Source organism: Humulus lupulus, chromosome 1 (genome assembly GCF_963169125.1).
Source record: "Humulus lupulus chromosome 1, drHumLupu1.1, whole genome shotgun sequence".
NCBI classification, from domain to species: domain Eukaryota; kingdom Viridiplantae; phylum Streptophyta; class Magnoliopsida; order Rosales; family Cannabaceae; genus Humulus; species Humulus lupulus.
The window spans coordinates 51,662,828-51,677,091 of record NC_084793.1 but is presented as its reverse complement, the minus strand read 5'-3'; positions in this window follow the sequence as shown (position 1 = coordinate 51,677,091).

The following is a 14,264-nucleotide window of genomic DNA, read 5'->3' as shown; positions in this document are numbered from 1 at the left end:
CAGCCTTTGAGTATTTTATAATGGAAATAAGGAAACATCACGATAGGTTTCACGGTGGGACTGCCCAGGATAGTGGGTCAGCGTGATTGGTTTGGGTCATTATGGACCAATATTTAAAGTAAGTTCATATCTATCAGTAAGGATAAGTAATACAGCTTATCAGTCTTCAGATCTCTATGTGAGAGAGATAGTACGCCTTCATGGAATTCAAGGTCTATCTTATCAGATGAAGACTCTGTTTTTACTTTCAAGTCTTGGGAGGGTTAAGGAAGGCGATGAGTATATAGTTGGAATTTAGTACAATTCATTATCCTCAGATTGATGGTGAATCAGAGAGAGAGAGAGAGTTATCCAAATATTATTGGAAGGAAATTTTATAAGATGAATGAGATATTATATCTGGATCCTGAGGTAGTTTAGAGGATCAATGCGGTTATTAAAAAGGTTAAAGCTTGGATGCTCACTTCTAAGAATAAATGGAAAAGATATGTTGATTTGAGATGCAGGAACATAGAGTTCTGAATAGAAGATTGTATCTTCCTTAAAGTATCACCATGGAAAGAAGTGAAGAGGTAAGATCAAGTTGAGCCCTAGATTAGTAAGACCGTTTGAATCCTGGATAGGACTGGTCAGGTTGCCTCTAGGTTGGCCACGTCTTTGGCACTGTCAGTAGTATACAGTGTAATATGTATCTCCATGTTGAGAACATGGGTTAAAGGGAACTCGTGGGTTGAGTTATGAGAATCTGGGTATTGAGGCTAAGTTATCCTTTGAGGAGTAGCCAGTTCAGATTTTGACAGAAAGAACAGAGTTCTGAAGAACAAAGTTATACCTTGAGTCAAGATATGTTGCAACAACAGTGAGGTCGAGGGACCAACCTGGGAAACTGGAATCAATTGTACGGAATTTATATTTTGGGCAGTTCATATAAATTTCGAGGACGAAATTTCTGTAAGGAGGGGATAGTTGTAATGCCACAAAATCCCTAATAAGGTATAGGACCTTGATTAGGAGGCCGGGAGGGCCATAATTGATTTATTATGCCATTAAATAATTATATGCATGTTTATGTGAATTATATTATTATATGATGATAAATGCATGCATATGGGTCCACATTTCAATATAAGGACATTTTGGTAATTTTGCACGTTGAAGGCATAATTGTGTATTTTCATGTATGTTGGTGAATTTTGAATAATACCACATTATAATGTGGATTTTTTCGAGCCATTCGGCATGAGGCGATCTTTGAATGTAAGTTTTCGGTCTGGTCATAACGTGGTTAATTTTGGGGCTCGAGGTGAGTCTCGGGGTAATTGGAGGATTAGAACATTACCAGGAATTAAAGGGTAATGGGTTATGATTTATTAGCATTTGAGAATATTGAGAATAACGGGAATTGGAGGGCGTTAATTATGATTAACGAGATAGGCGGGAAATGATGATTTTGCCCTTGGTGACTGTTAAGGGATTTAATTAGGCTTGGGGGCATTTTAGTCTTTTCACCTAGGGATAGATATAACCTTTGAGAAGGCTGTGGAAGGCTTAACAAAAATAGAGCTTCTTCATCTTCTTCTCCCGTTCATCATTTCTTCTTGATTTTTGAAGCTCTTTTTGAGGAAACAAGCTAGGGAACCAAGCTTTGATGATCTAGGGTTATGTTCCACCATTGAAGAGGGTGTGATTCTGAGATTGAGGTGAGTTTCTAGCCATTAAAACTATGTTTATTGCTCTGTTTTTCTTGTTGAGTTTCAGTTGGGATTTTGGTTTGAAAGTTGAGAATTCAATGGGGTTTTTGGAAAAGTTTGGTTAAGTTATGATGCCTAGGACATGTGGAGTAGATATTTGGGTTTATTTGGGGGTTTGGATGGAGTTTGGAATCTTGTTTTTCAGGTTGGAAATGGAAAACTCGAAGGAAGAAGAACCAGGGCTGTTACAACCTGGTCCTAGTGCTAGAGCGCCCAAGGGAGGGCGCTACAGCGCTGTCCAGGGCCAGACTGCCCTGGTTGTAGCGTTGGGGCACTAGGGGGGTAGCATTTTAGCGCTACCCTATTTTTCCTGATGCATATTTTGGGCACTTCTGAGGGTTTTTGGCTCGAGGCTTCAATTCCTAAGGCTCAGGATCGAATCTACTCACCGTTTGGGTACGATTCGAGGTTCCGAGAGTGAGCTTTAGGTCAAGAACCTTTTATTGTTGATTTCATTAATTGGATTCCATATTTGGTTATGACTAGGTGACCGCTAAGGGCTTAAAGGATTGATCATTCTCAAGGGTCGTTCGTAACGTATTTCTCGCTCGAACCAGAGGTAAGAAAACTGCACCCGATATGTGACATGCATGGTTGTTTATGAGGCATGTTGAGTGTTTAAATGTGGACATTGATTGCATATCAAATGCTTAGCAAATCTTGCTTACTTATGAATGGCACTGACTTATTAGTCAGAATCGGCAATGGTGTTGGTATTAATTGTGAAGCTGTGACTTACTAGTCAAGTTCGGCAGTAGTACCGAGCACTGGTCGTATGGTATTGGCTTATGAGTCAAGAACGTTATTAGCGTGTTTAACGCAAGCTAAAAAGATTAGATCTAATCAACATAAGCATTTTCGTCTTGAGCAAGAAATGCTTGACCGACCTTAAGTTCGATGAAAACTAAAAGCGCTTGTCTAGTCTAAAGGCTAGTTATTTAGAGCCAGAGCCAAAAGGCTAAGGTGACCTACACATCACATGGCTAGGAGGGTATGGGACCTCAGAGATAGACTTATCAGTTATCTCACCGTGATGGACTTATCAGTCATCTGACTGAGATAGACTTATTAGTCATCTGACCGAGATAGACTTATCAGTCATCTGACCGAGATAGAATTATCAGTCATCTAACCAAGATAGACTTATTAGTCATCTAACCGAGATATACTAATTAGTCATCTGACTTAGATAGACTTATCAGTCATCTATTTGGAGAGTGACTTATTAGTCAACTATTCTGAGAGACTTATTAGTCGTTTACTTCATAGAGACTTATTAGTCATCTACCTCAGAGTGCAGGACTCCACAAGCATCTATTTGTACTTGCTTGCATGCATGAGTAGGGTTATTACTGCTAGGCATGCCTATTATGACTTAGTAACATGTTATTACTTGTTCATGAGCATATTGAGTTTTCTTGTTAGGCCTCGGCTCGGGTGCTATGTGGTGCAGGTAAAGGCAAAAGAAAGCTTAGGTGATGGTGTGTACATATGTGGCAGCTCGACTGCCACAGCCGAGGGTTGAAAGAGGAACTAGGTTTAAACCCTATTTTTCCGCTTAGGTCGGCTGGTTGTAAATATTTTGTTGTAATGAACCTTTAAATTATATTTTTGGGATCCCAATGATTATGGTAAACGTTTTAGTGAAACGTTGTATCTTAACCAAAAAATTTAACCCTAAACCGCTAATCACACTTAGTTACACGATTATGGCCAAATGACTCGATTAGCGAGTTTAGCACTGTTTAAAATGCACACCGTAACGATCCTTGGAGTTTAGGGTGTTACAACAACATTCTTGTAACGCCTTGCATAGCCAGGACCGTCACACTATGTACTTATAAAGTGCAAGACTTGCTAATCAAGTCATTAGCTCAAAAACGTGTTACTAAACAAGTATGAGCTAGGGTTAAAAGGTTTTGGTCTCAAAAGTTTCATTTTATATAATTAAACTATTATTTACACGGGATCCCAAAAGAAACAGAGTTAAAAGTAGGTTTACAAACTTCCAACAGAACATAAACAATTATTAGCCATACTAAGGCAAAATATACCATCTTTGGGTCTCGTGTCCCTGCCTAAACCTCAATCGTGGCGGCTGAGCAACTGGCTATGTACATTCCACTCGCAGAGCTCTCCAATCAAGGCTGACCAAGCTTGCCCTTGCCTTTACCTGCACCACTTAGCACCCGTGAGCTAAGGCCCAGCAAGAAAACATGTGCAACACAAACAGGAATAGCAGATAACGTACTCACTAAGCATGAACTCTCAGCATATAATCCACATTAATCAATCAGCATAAATTCAGAGTCATGGATGCAATCAACCACTTATAACACTTATATCACATAATAATCAGGGCCGACAACTTAGGCCGCACCCTCTGTTTAACCCACTGACTCCGGGCCGCTTAAACCGAGCTCAGTGCATATTAAGCTGTCCTCGGCTACCAGTGGCCAAGCCGTGCCCTATGCGCTAGTGTAACCCTTGGCACCCTTAGGCCGTTGGTTCACTAAATAGCTTGCATGGCATAATACCATCTTTTCAAGCATACTCGATAAGGAACCCTTAGTCCCATCACATATATTCAACCATGTGTAGTTTTCTTACCTTTAATCTTTGCGGTTATAGCTTACGAGCAACACTCCTCAAGCACGATCCTTTCCTGAGCCTAAGCTTTTATCACCTAGTCACAACCAATGTATAGAGTTCCATTAATACTCAAATATAGATTTCCAGTTACAAAACTAACTTCCGGGAATCTGATTTTCGCCAAGCACGGTGGTGAAACCAATCCCAAGCATACTAGACCACATTCCCATGTCTAAAATCCCCAAAAGTTCAAGTGCACAACTAAGGGCTATAGCCCTTGAAGCTTAGCCGTGGCCCTAGCCTCAAAACAGAACCAAGGGCCACCCTGGGCAAAGACACGCACAGCGGCCCTTGCTTTGGGCGCTGCAGCGCTCACCCCTGGCCAAGCCTCCTTGGCTCATCTTCATCCTAGGGCCATAATGCTCTAGAATAGAGTCGCGGCCCTTCCCTTCGCACCCAGAATTGTCACAATTTATAGGCTTGGAACCTTAGCCAAAACCACCCTTAAGCTCCCTGCTTCAACTTCCAACAATCCCAACACTTTTAGCATGACTTAAACAACATAATTCCACAGAAAACCCAACCTAACATACACTAGAATTCTCTTTTAAATTTCTGAACTCAAGAGCTATAAACACTGAAACTAGCCATTCAAACCCAAATTAAAACTTCTAAATCATGAATTGAGACTTACCTCTTCTACTGGACCACTTCACCAAGCCAAAACCAAGCTAATTCCCAAGCTTTCCTCCTTAATTCTGTCTTTAAACATCAAAACCATATTTACCTCAAAACCCAACCAAAACCCAGAATTTCTAACCACAGAAAAGGAAATTGAATGCTTACCTTAGCCCTGATTTAGTTCTTGATTAATTCTTGAGCTATGCCTCCAAATCCCCACCTCAATTCTCATAAATACCTAGCTTGATTCACTAAATTCTCAATGGTTTCCTCTTTGTGTTTCCTTGAATGAGAGAGTAGAGAGAAGAGCTGAGAAAGAGTCGGTCTAATGTTTCTATCTATTGTTTTCTATTCCTTTAGTCTAACCTTATCCCGTTAAGTAAATCCCGAGGCTCGGTGTGCCAGAAACGTCCCCGAGGGCAAAACAGTAAAATCCCCTAATATTCCTGCCTAGACTTCCTAACCTCAAATATATCTCCATATATTTATTTTCATAACCCGATAGCCTAAATAGCTACCCGATACCTAAAATACCCCTGACTTATCCAAAGTCAACTTCTAAGCCCCGCTGTGACTTTTCCCCACTAACTAGCCCTAGGATCGCCTTGAGTCGTGCTCTGCAGATCCACCCACATAATAATGTGGTTCTCACATATATCACATAGATATCATATTATCATTAATTATCATATTAACACCAACACGATTACGCAAACATTATTAATCATATAATTATGCATTTAATCAATAAAATCATTCAATTCACATTTAACCCAATAATGTCCTCCTGGCACACTAACCAAGGCCCTTAAGCCTCATTAGTGAATTCGGGGTCGTTACAATTCTATACCATCTTGGGAAGGCCAATGTGGTGGTCGACTCACTGAGTCGGAAGGGTCCAGGACAACTATTTAGTTCGAGGCAGATATCTGATAGGTTAGCTGAGGAAATGACTAGAGCAGGTATTTGATTGGTAGTTGTTCAGCTAGCCAATATCACTCTTCCATCCACGCTCCTTGAGAGGATCAAGGATACCTAGGGGGAGGATCCCCAGCACATGGAGGACGTCTTAGCTGGAGCGACTATGGACTTTTCTATTTCAGAGGTGGGTTTACTGAGGTATAAGGGTCAGATTTGTGTTCCGATGGATTCCAATATTCAACGAGAGATTTTCGATGAGTCTCATACCACTCCCTACTCCTTATATCTGTGTATGATGAAGATGTACTGGGATTTGAGAACCTTGTATTGGTGGCCGGGAATGAAGAGGGATATGGTGGATTATGTGGCCAAGTGTTTGACTTTTCAGTAGGTAAAGACTGAACATCAGTGGCCAGCACGGTTAATGCGACCTTTAGGGATTCCAGAATGGAAATGGGAGGATATCACCATGGACTTTGTGGTTGTATTACTGAAGACTGTAGGACAGTATGATTTTGTGTGGGTGGTTGTGGATAGGTACACCAAATCAGCCCACTTTTTGCCTGTTAAGATGACTTATATAGTGGAGCGCGATGATGAGTTGTATGTGAAGGCAATCGTATGACTACATGGGACTCTGAGGTCGATAGTATCCGACAAGGACCCCGCCTTCACCTCTAAGTTTTGGGAGAGCCTGTAGAAGGCTATGGGCACACAATTACAGTTCAGTATCGCTTATTATCCTCAGACGGATGGACAGTCTAAGAGGACGATTCAGATACTAGAGGATATGTTGCGAGCCTGCATGCTGGATTTTGGGGGATCTTGGAGTAAGTATCTCCCTTTGATTGAGTTTTCATACAATAACAGTTATCGGGTGACTATCGGAGTGTCTCCATATGAAATGTTGTATGGGAGGAAGTGTAGATCACCCATCCATTGGGATGAGATGGGTGAGAGAAAGTATTTAGGTTATGAGGTTTTTTAGAGGACCAATGAGGCGATTGAGAAGATTAGATCTCGAATGCTCGCCTCCCAGAGTCGACAGAAGAGTTACTCAGACTTGAGATGCAGGAGTTAGAGTTTCAAGTCAGTGATCATGTATTTCTTAGAGTTTCTCCCTTGTGAGGGGTGAAACGATTTGGAGTAAGGGGCAAGTTGAGCCCTAGGTTTGTTGGCCCCTTTGAGATTATGAAATGGGTTGGAGAGGTAGCCTACAGATTAGTGATGCCTCTATCAGGGATTCACAATGTATTTCATATGTCCATGCTCTGGAAGTATGTATCAAATCCTATGCACGTGATGAGTTATGAGAGCCTGGAGTTGGATCAAGGTTTATCTTATGAGGAGAAGCCGGTTCAGATTCTAGACTGAAAGGATAAAGTCTTGCAGAACAAGACCGTTGCCTTAGTGAAAGTGTTGTGGAGGAACAACAAAGTGGAAGAGACGACTAGGGAGCTTAAGACTGATATGCAGGATCAGTATCTCGAGCTATTCGGGTAAATTTTGAGGACAAAATTTATGTAAGGATGGGATAGTTTATAGCGTCCCAAAATATCCTAATAAGGCTTAGTGCCTTGATTAGCATGCCAAAAGGGAAATAATTGACTTAATTATGTTTATATGTGAATTAAATGATTATGTGATTAGAAATGCATGTTTAGGTGAATTAAATATGCATGTGGACCCAATTTCAGAAGACTCAGAAGTTTGTGTGGTCAGATAAGTGTGAGAACAGCTTCCAGGTATTGAAGTAGAGGTTGATTACAGCTCCAGTTCTGAGTCTTCCAACAGATCAAGAGAAGTTTGTGATATACTGTGATGCTTTACATCAGAGTTTGGGTTGTGTTCTTATGCAGACAGGGAAGGTGATTGCTTATGCCTAACGTTAGTTGAAAGAGTATGAATAGAGATATCCCACTTATGATTTAGACTTGCCAGGAGTGGTATTTGCATTAAAGGTATGGAGGAACTATCTTTATGGGGAGAAGTGTGAGATTTACACTAACCACAAGAGCCTAAAGTACTTTTTCACACAGAAATATATAAACATGAGATAAAGGCGTTAGTTGGAGTTAGTGAAAGATTATGATTGTGAAATCATGTATCATCCAGGAAAGGCCAGCGTGGTAGCAGATGCTTTAAGCCGGAAGGGTCCAAGATAGATTTTTAGAGAGAGGCTGATATCCAAAGAGTTAGCAGAGGATATGACCAGAGCTGGCGTAAAGTTGTTGGTAGGCCAGTTGGCCAACATTACGCTGCAGTATACGTTGTTGGAGAGAATAAAGGAAGGTCAGTTGGGTGATCCACAACTGACGAAGATCAAAGATGATGTTTTAGCTGGAGTGTCCAGAGATTATACAGTATCAGATATGGGCTTGTTGAGATACAAAGGTCGGATATGTGCTCCGAAGGAAACTGTTATTTGGTGGGAGATTCTGGATGAATCTCATACTACTCCTTACTCTTTGCATCCAGGCACCATGAAGATGTATCAGGATGTGAGATCGATCTATTGGTGGCCTAGGATGAATTGGGATGTGGCAGAATATGTGGCTAAGTGCTTGACATGTCAATAGGTCAAGGCTGAGCATCAGAGACCAGCAGGGGTATTACAACCTCTGGACACCCCATAGTGGAAATGGGAGAACATCACGATGGATTTCGTGGTGGGGTTACCCAGGACTGTGGGCCAACATGATTCAATATGGGTTATTGTGGATCGATACACCAAGTCAGCTCACTTCTTACTAGTGAGGACTACTTATACAGTCGACCAGTACGCAGATTTCTATGGGAGAAAGATTGTACGCCTTCATGGGGCACCGAGGTCGATCGTGTCAAATCGGGACCCCACATTTACTTCTAAGTTCTGGGGAAGTTTGTAGAGGGCCATGGGTACATATTTGAAGTTCAGTACTACTTTTCATCCTCAAATAAATGGGCAATCTGAGAGGACCAGACCGTAGATCAATCTTGGAAAATACAGTCGCTCCTCGGAGTTGATCAAATAAATCGTCAATCCAGGGTAGCAGGTATTTATTCTTAATATTCACCTTATTTAGCTCGCATTAATCGATACACATCCGCATGCTTCCATCCTTCTTCTTCACAAATAGAACTGGTGCTCCCCATGGCGAATGGCTCGGTCTAATGAAACTCAAGTCTAAGAGCTCTTGTAACCACGTTTTCAACTCCTTGAGTTCAGTAGGTTCCATCCAGTATGGTGCCTTTGATATAGGCTCGATTCCCAGTACTAGTTCGATTGTGAAGTCAATTTCTCGAGTAAGGGGCAACCCTGGTAAGTCGTCAGGAAATATCTCTGGAAATTCCTTTATAATGCGGGCGTGTCCAACCTTTAATGGTGTTTCTTATGCCACATCCATGATGCTTGCTAAGAATGTGTGACATCCTTTCTCTATCATCTTCTGAGCTTTAAGAGATGAGATAAGCAGTGTCCGTATTCCTGAAACCTTTCCCATAAAACATAGTTTCTGACCGTCAGGAGTTTCGAACGTCACTTGCTTGCATCTATAGTCGATGGTTGCGCCATGCCTTGCTAGCCAGTCCGTGCCCAGTATTATGTCGAAGTCCTTGATCTCTAGCTCTATCATGTCTCTTTCTAGTTCTGTGCCCTCAACTTTGATCGGTACTCCTCGTACTATTTGTGATGATAGAACTACTTCACCCGTAGGAAATTCCGTAACAAACCTAGTTCTAAATCTTTCACAAGGTTATCTAATTTCTCTAACATTACTAACGAGATATATGAGTGTGTTGCTCCTGAATCAAACAATACTGAACATATATTATCAAGGATAGGAAGCTGACCGTTGAACACCTTGTTACTAGCTTCGGCTTCTCCCTGGGTCAAGGCAAAGACTCTGGCTAGAACCATCTTGTTGTCCTTCTTTTCTTCTTGTTTAAGTTGTGGACAATCCTTTTTCTGATGACCTTCTTAGCCACAATTAAAACAACCCTTGGTGTTTACACGACACTCCCCGGGATGTCTTTTCTGGCATTTGGAGCACTGAGGGTATTCCACATAACCCGACCTATTATTACCGTTATTAAATTGTGCTCTTTTGTCAGCGTCGGTTTGCTTATTATCAGGATGCGTTCTTTTCTGCCCATTATTGCTATGTGTTCTGAGTTTAACTCTGCTGCTTGGTTTCAGACTTGCTGGCCTTTTCCTTACTAACATTGGCTTGGAGCCTCTCCACCTCTATAGTCGTTTCTAAGACATCGGCATAAGAAGTGGTTCCAGGGTTTGCAAGCTTGACTCCTAACTCAATCTTGGGTCTGAGTCCCCTGGTGAACTTGGCAACCATCAAGAAATTGGTTGGGACCAACTCTGGTGTGAACTTGGCTAGACGATCAAATTGTCGAGCGTACTCGACTACCGTCAAATTGCCCTGCTTCAGACTGGCAAACTCTTCCACCCTCATAGCGATGATTGCCGAGTTGTAGTACTTTTTTTGAAACAACTCCACAAATCTAGTATAAGTCATTGTGGTGACATCATGAGTCTGTTGTACTAAATCCCACCAGATTCTAGTATCCTTTTTCAATAGAAAGTAAATGCAGGATATGCGATCCGCATTGCTGAGGTTCATGTGTGCTATAATCAGTTCCACATTCCTGAGCCATTCTTTAGCCTCAAAGAGGTCGGTTGTCCCATCAAAGTTTGGAGCCTGCTGCTTATAGAAATGCTCGTAGATTGGCTCTATGTACTGAGCTGGATAAGGTGCATAGTTCGCCATCGTCCATCCCCCATATGAATATCCTACATTCTGCCCTTGCTGGGTTGCTTGAGCCGTTGGCTGAGGCTGCGGCTGAGATGGCTAATGAAGCTATGGTTGAGGCTGCGGCTGAGGTTGTTGTCGTTGTTGCTGTAGTAGTTCTTCTACTTGTTGCCATAATCGGATAATCTCATTAGTGTTTTCAACTGGTGGTGGTGCATTTCTATTGGCAGGAGCAGTAGTAGCATGTGTTCCCCTTCTTCGAACTGGAGGGGCTTCATGAGTCTTGTTGGCGGTGCTGGGGGAATTTCCATTCGTGCGTGCAGATCTTTGGAGCGACATTTTCAGCAAAGTTCTAACAGTCGAGAAAACACGTTAGAACTTACCCTATTAGTTTCTAAGGTAAAACTTAGTCTAAGAAAACATAACTCGGACCTATCAGTTATGATTTCTTATGAAAAATATGTAAGCCTTTTTTTATAAATTAGGGTGTGTTTCTATACTTAGAATATTAAACCACCTTTATTTTTTTCTAAGTCTATTTCTAATCAGCCTATAAGACTTAATTCTCAGGCTCGAAACTCGTCGTTGTTCCAAAGTTAACCATATTGAGGGAGGGCTGGGATTAGTAAAATCGTTCCCACTACTATGGCCCCCTAAACTCTCAATACAGAACCTGGTCCATTAATTTGTATCTACCTTCACTGAACTCAGTCATTATTTGTTGAATTTATTCTAAATTTATTATGATTGTAGAAAAAAACCAAACTCATACATGCCATTCAAAAATAACAAATTTATTCATTTGGAAAAAGATTTTCACTTATTACAACCATAAATTCAAAATAAATATAGAAACTATACTAATAATAATCTAGGGTAAAGTTTCTAAAAATCAGGATCTTCTACATCTGACCCTTCATCTAACATATCATCATTTATTTCCTCATAATCATCATTACTATAAGCCTCAAAACTACCTTGGGGAATATTCATTGAGATATTATGCTTTTGTTCATTAGTGAACTAAAACTCAAACCTATAGGTAAACCTAAGTATGAGAAAACAATATCTCATGGTTATTGGTAAATCATCTTCATCATCCATAGTCTCCCATAATTCTTCCAATTTTGATACTACAGTAGGAAAATCCTTAAAAAGCCTAATTACTAGGACATATTGTTCCATAGCTCTCATCATGATTTGCCTAGCAATTTGAAGGTGAACTATCTCCTTGTGAAATATGATCAATCTCTGAGTGATTCTTTCTAGCACTCCTATTGTATCCCTTGGCTCTCTAACCCTTTTCAATGCCTTAATGGTTCGGATATCATGATAGGTCAAAGTTCCATTCATTTTGACTGAAAATATATTGACTAAAATGTTAGCTATTAACATAAATATAACACTCATAAAATATAACACTCATAACATAAACACTTACATTGACGGTTAGATCCAGAGCTTTTGCGTGTGTATTAAGGAGAACTTTATGCATATGAACCGTGGGCACTAATACCAACTGTAATGCCCCGACTTACTCTAAGACTTCGGACCATTAAAACTACTAAGACATAACTACTATATTCAAATAAATGCATAAAATAATAGAACTTTATTATAAAAATACAAAATACGGGATCCCATTGTTATTACATAAAAACATAAAGAAAACTTAAACTTTTAGTTAATTGTTCAAATACTAACTGCGAAAAACATAAATACATAATAAAAAGACTTGAAACAAAACGTCATCCTTGATCTTTTCCATCAGTCCATTCATTCAGTTCTCGCCCAATACACATGCCAAAGTTGCCATGAATCCATCCCGCCTTCCAAGCTTATTTTCCTGCACCATCTAAAATAAAAAGGAATGAGCCTAATGCCCAACTAGGAAAATCTACTAATACATATCATAAGTCATAAGACGTAAAAACATAATTCATAAAATGTATGATGTAAAAACATAAAAATGTAAATCATAAAACATAGGACTACAATATTAATGGTCATTAACTCATTACCGTAGTATGTGATAGAAACCATCTAGGTCCTCTTGCTACTATTCAAGGTAGGTTTAAACACAATATAGTATATGATAAACCATCTAGGTCCTCTTGCTACTATTCGAGGTAGGTTAAATCATAACTATAATCTACGATAATGATAAAAATCTCGGGATTTGCTTATTTTCTATCTAACCAACTATATTTCCCAAGTGACTACAACATAAAACGTATACATATATATATACATACATACAAATAGCATATAAACATAATCATAACACATAAAATCTATCCTATTTTCCTTACCAAAAACTGGGATATTGGAGACAAGAGCGGGATTGAAATCTCCTAAAACCAAACACTAAGATCCATAAGTTTTCTAAAGAAATGGAAATGAAAATAAGATCTAAACCATCAAGATAGAAACTTACCAAAATCCTTAAGTTTCAAGAAACTCAAACACCTAACCAAAAGTCATTATAACAAGTTAGGATTTTGAAGAAAATGAAAAGAATAAGGGGAACTAATAATGAACTAAATACGAGGATAAAGAATACCTTGGATAAATTAGAACTTTGATCTACACCTCAATACCGAAATATCACTCTATCTTACTTCCCAAGTGTTTAGAAAAGCTTAGATTGGAAAGTTTTAACCCCAAAAACCTAGTGTTTCTCTCTAGAATGAACTTAGCAGCTTGAAGGCTCTGAACAATGCTTGAATGATGATGAAAATGGCTGAGTGAGAGGTCATATTTATAGAGTTCAAGGAGTGAAACTAACTCCTTTTAAAATGAATAAATAAATGGATAATAATTGAATAAATTTGAATTTTCTGTTCAACAGATGCCCAGAACTCGGTCAAAACATTCAAGAGCAAGTCCAAGTTGTTGAGAGCTGCTTCTAGCTCAGATTCCACAAAATTTCAAATATTCCAAAGGGAGCCGATATATCGCCTGTCCCTATATCCCGAGCCTCTGTGGTTTCGTTCGTGCGAAGTCAACGTGTTTTCCGTATCACCCATAGGCGATATATCGGCCCTTATAGCTGCGATATATCAGCATACGCTGATATTTTAAACACGTTTTTTCACACTTTCAGCACACTTGAAGTTTGTTAAAACAACTTTAACTAAATAAAATGTGATCCAAACAGCTGCTGGAAGGTTCTAGACGTTCTAGATCTATCCTATATTAATTTATTCATCTAAAATCCTTAAATCCTTAATAAACATGCATGTAACAAGTGTCACATTCTGAATTATTCTATCTAAACCTTAGGTTATAATAAATATCATTTCTAGGACCAGCTATATTAATTGAACCTTATGTTAAAATTAATATTTCTAAATTATAGGTTAAACTTATAAAATCCATAACTATTTCTACGAGTTTCTAACTAAATCCCAGCTTGAACCCATAATCACGAAAACTAAAATACTACATGCTACTACTACTACTATCTAGCTAAGTAAAATTCTGAGATGCTACATCAGTATCCCGAGCTGTTCAGGTAAATTTCGGGGACGAAATTTCTGTAAGGAGGGGATAGTTGTAATGTCCCAAATTC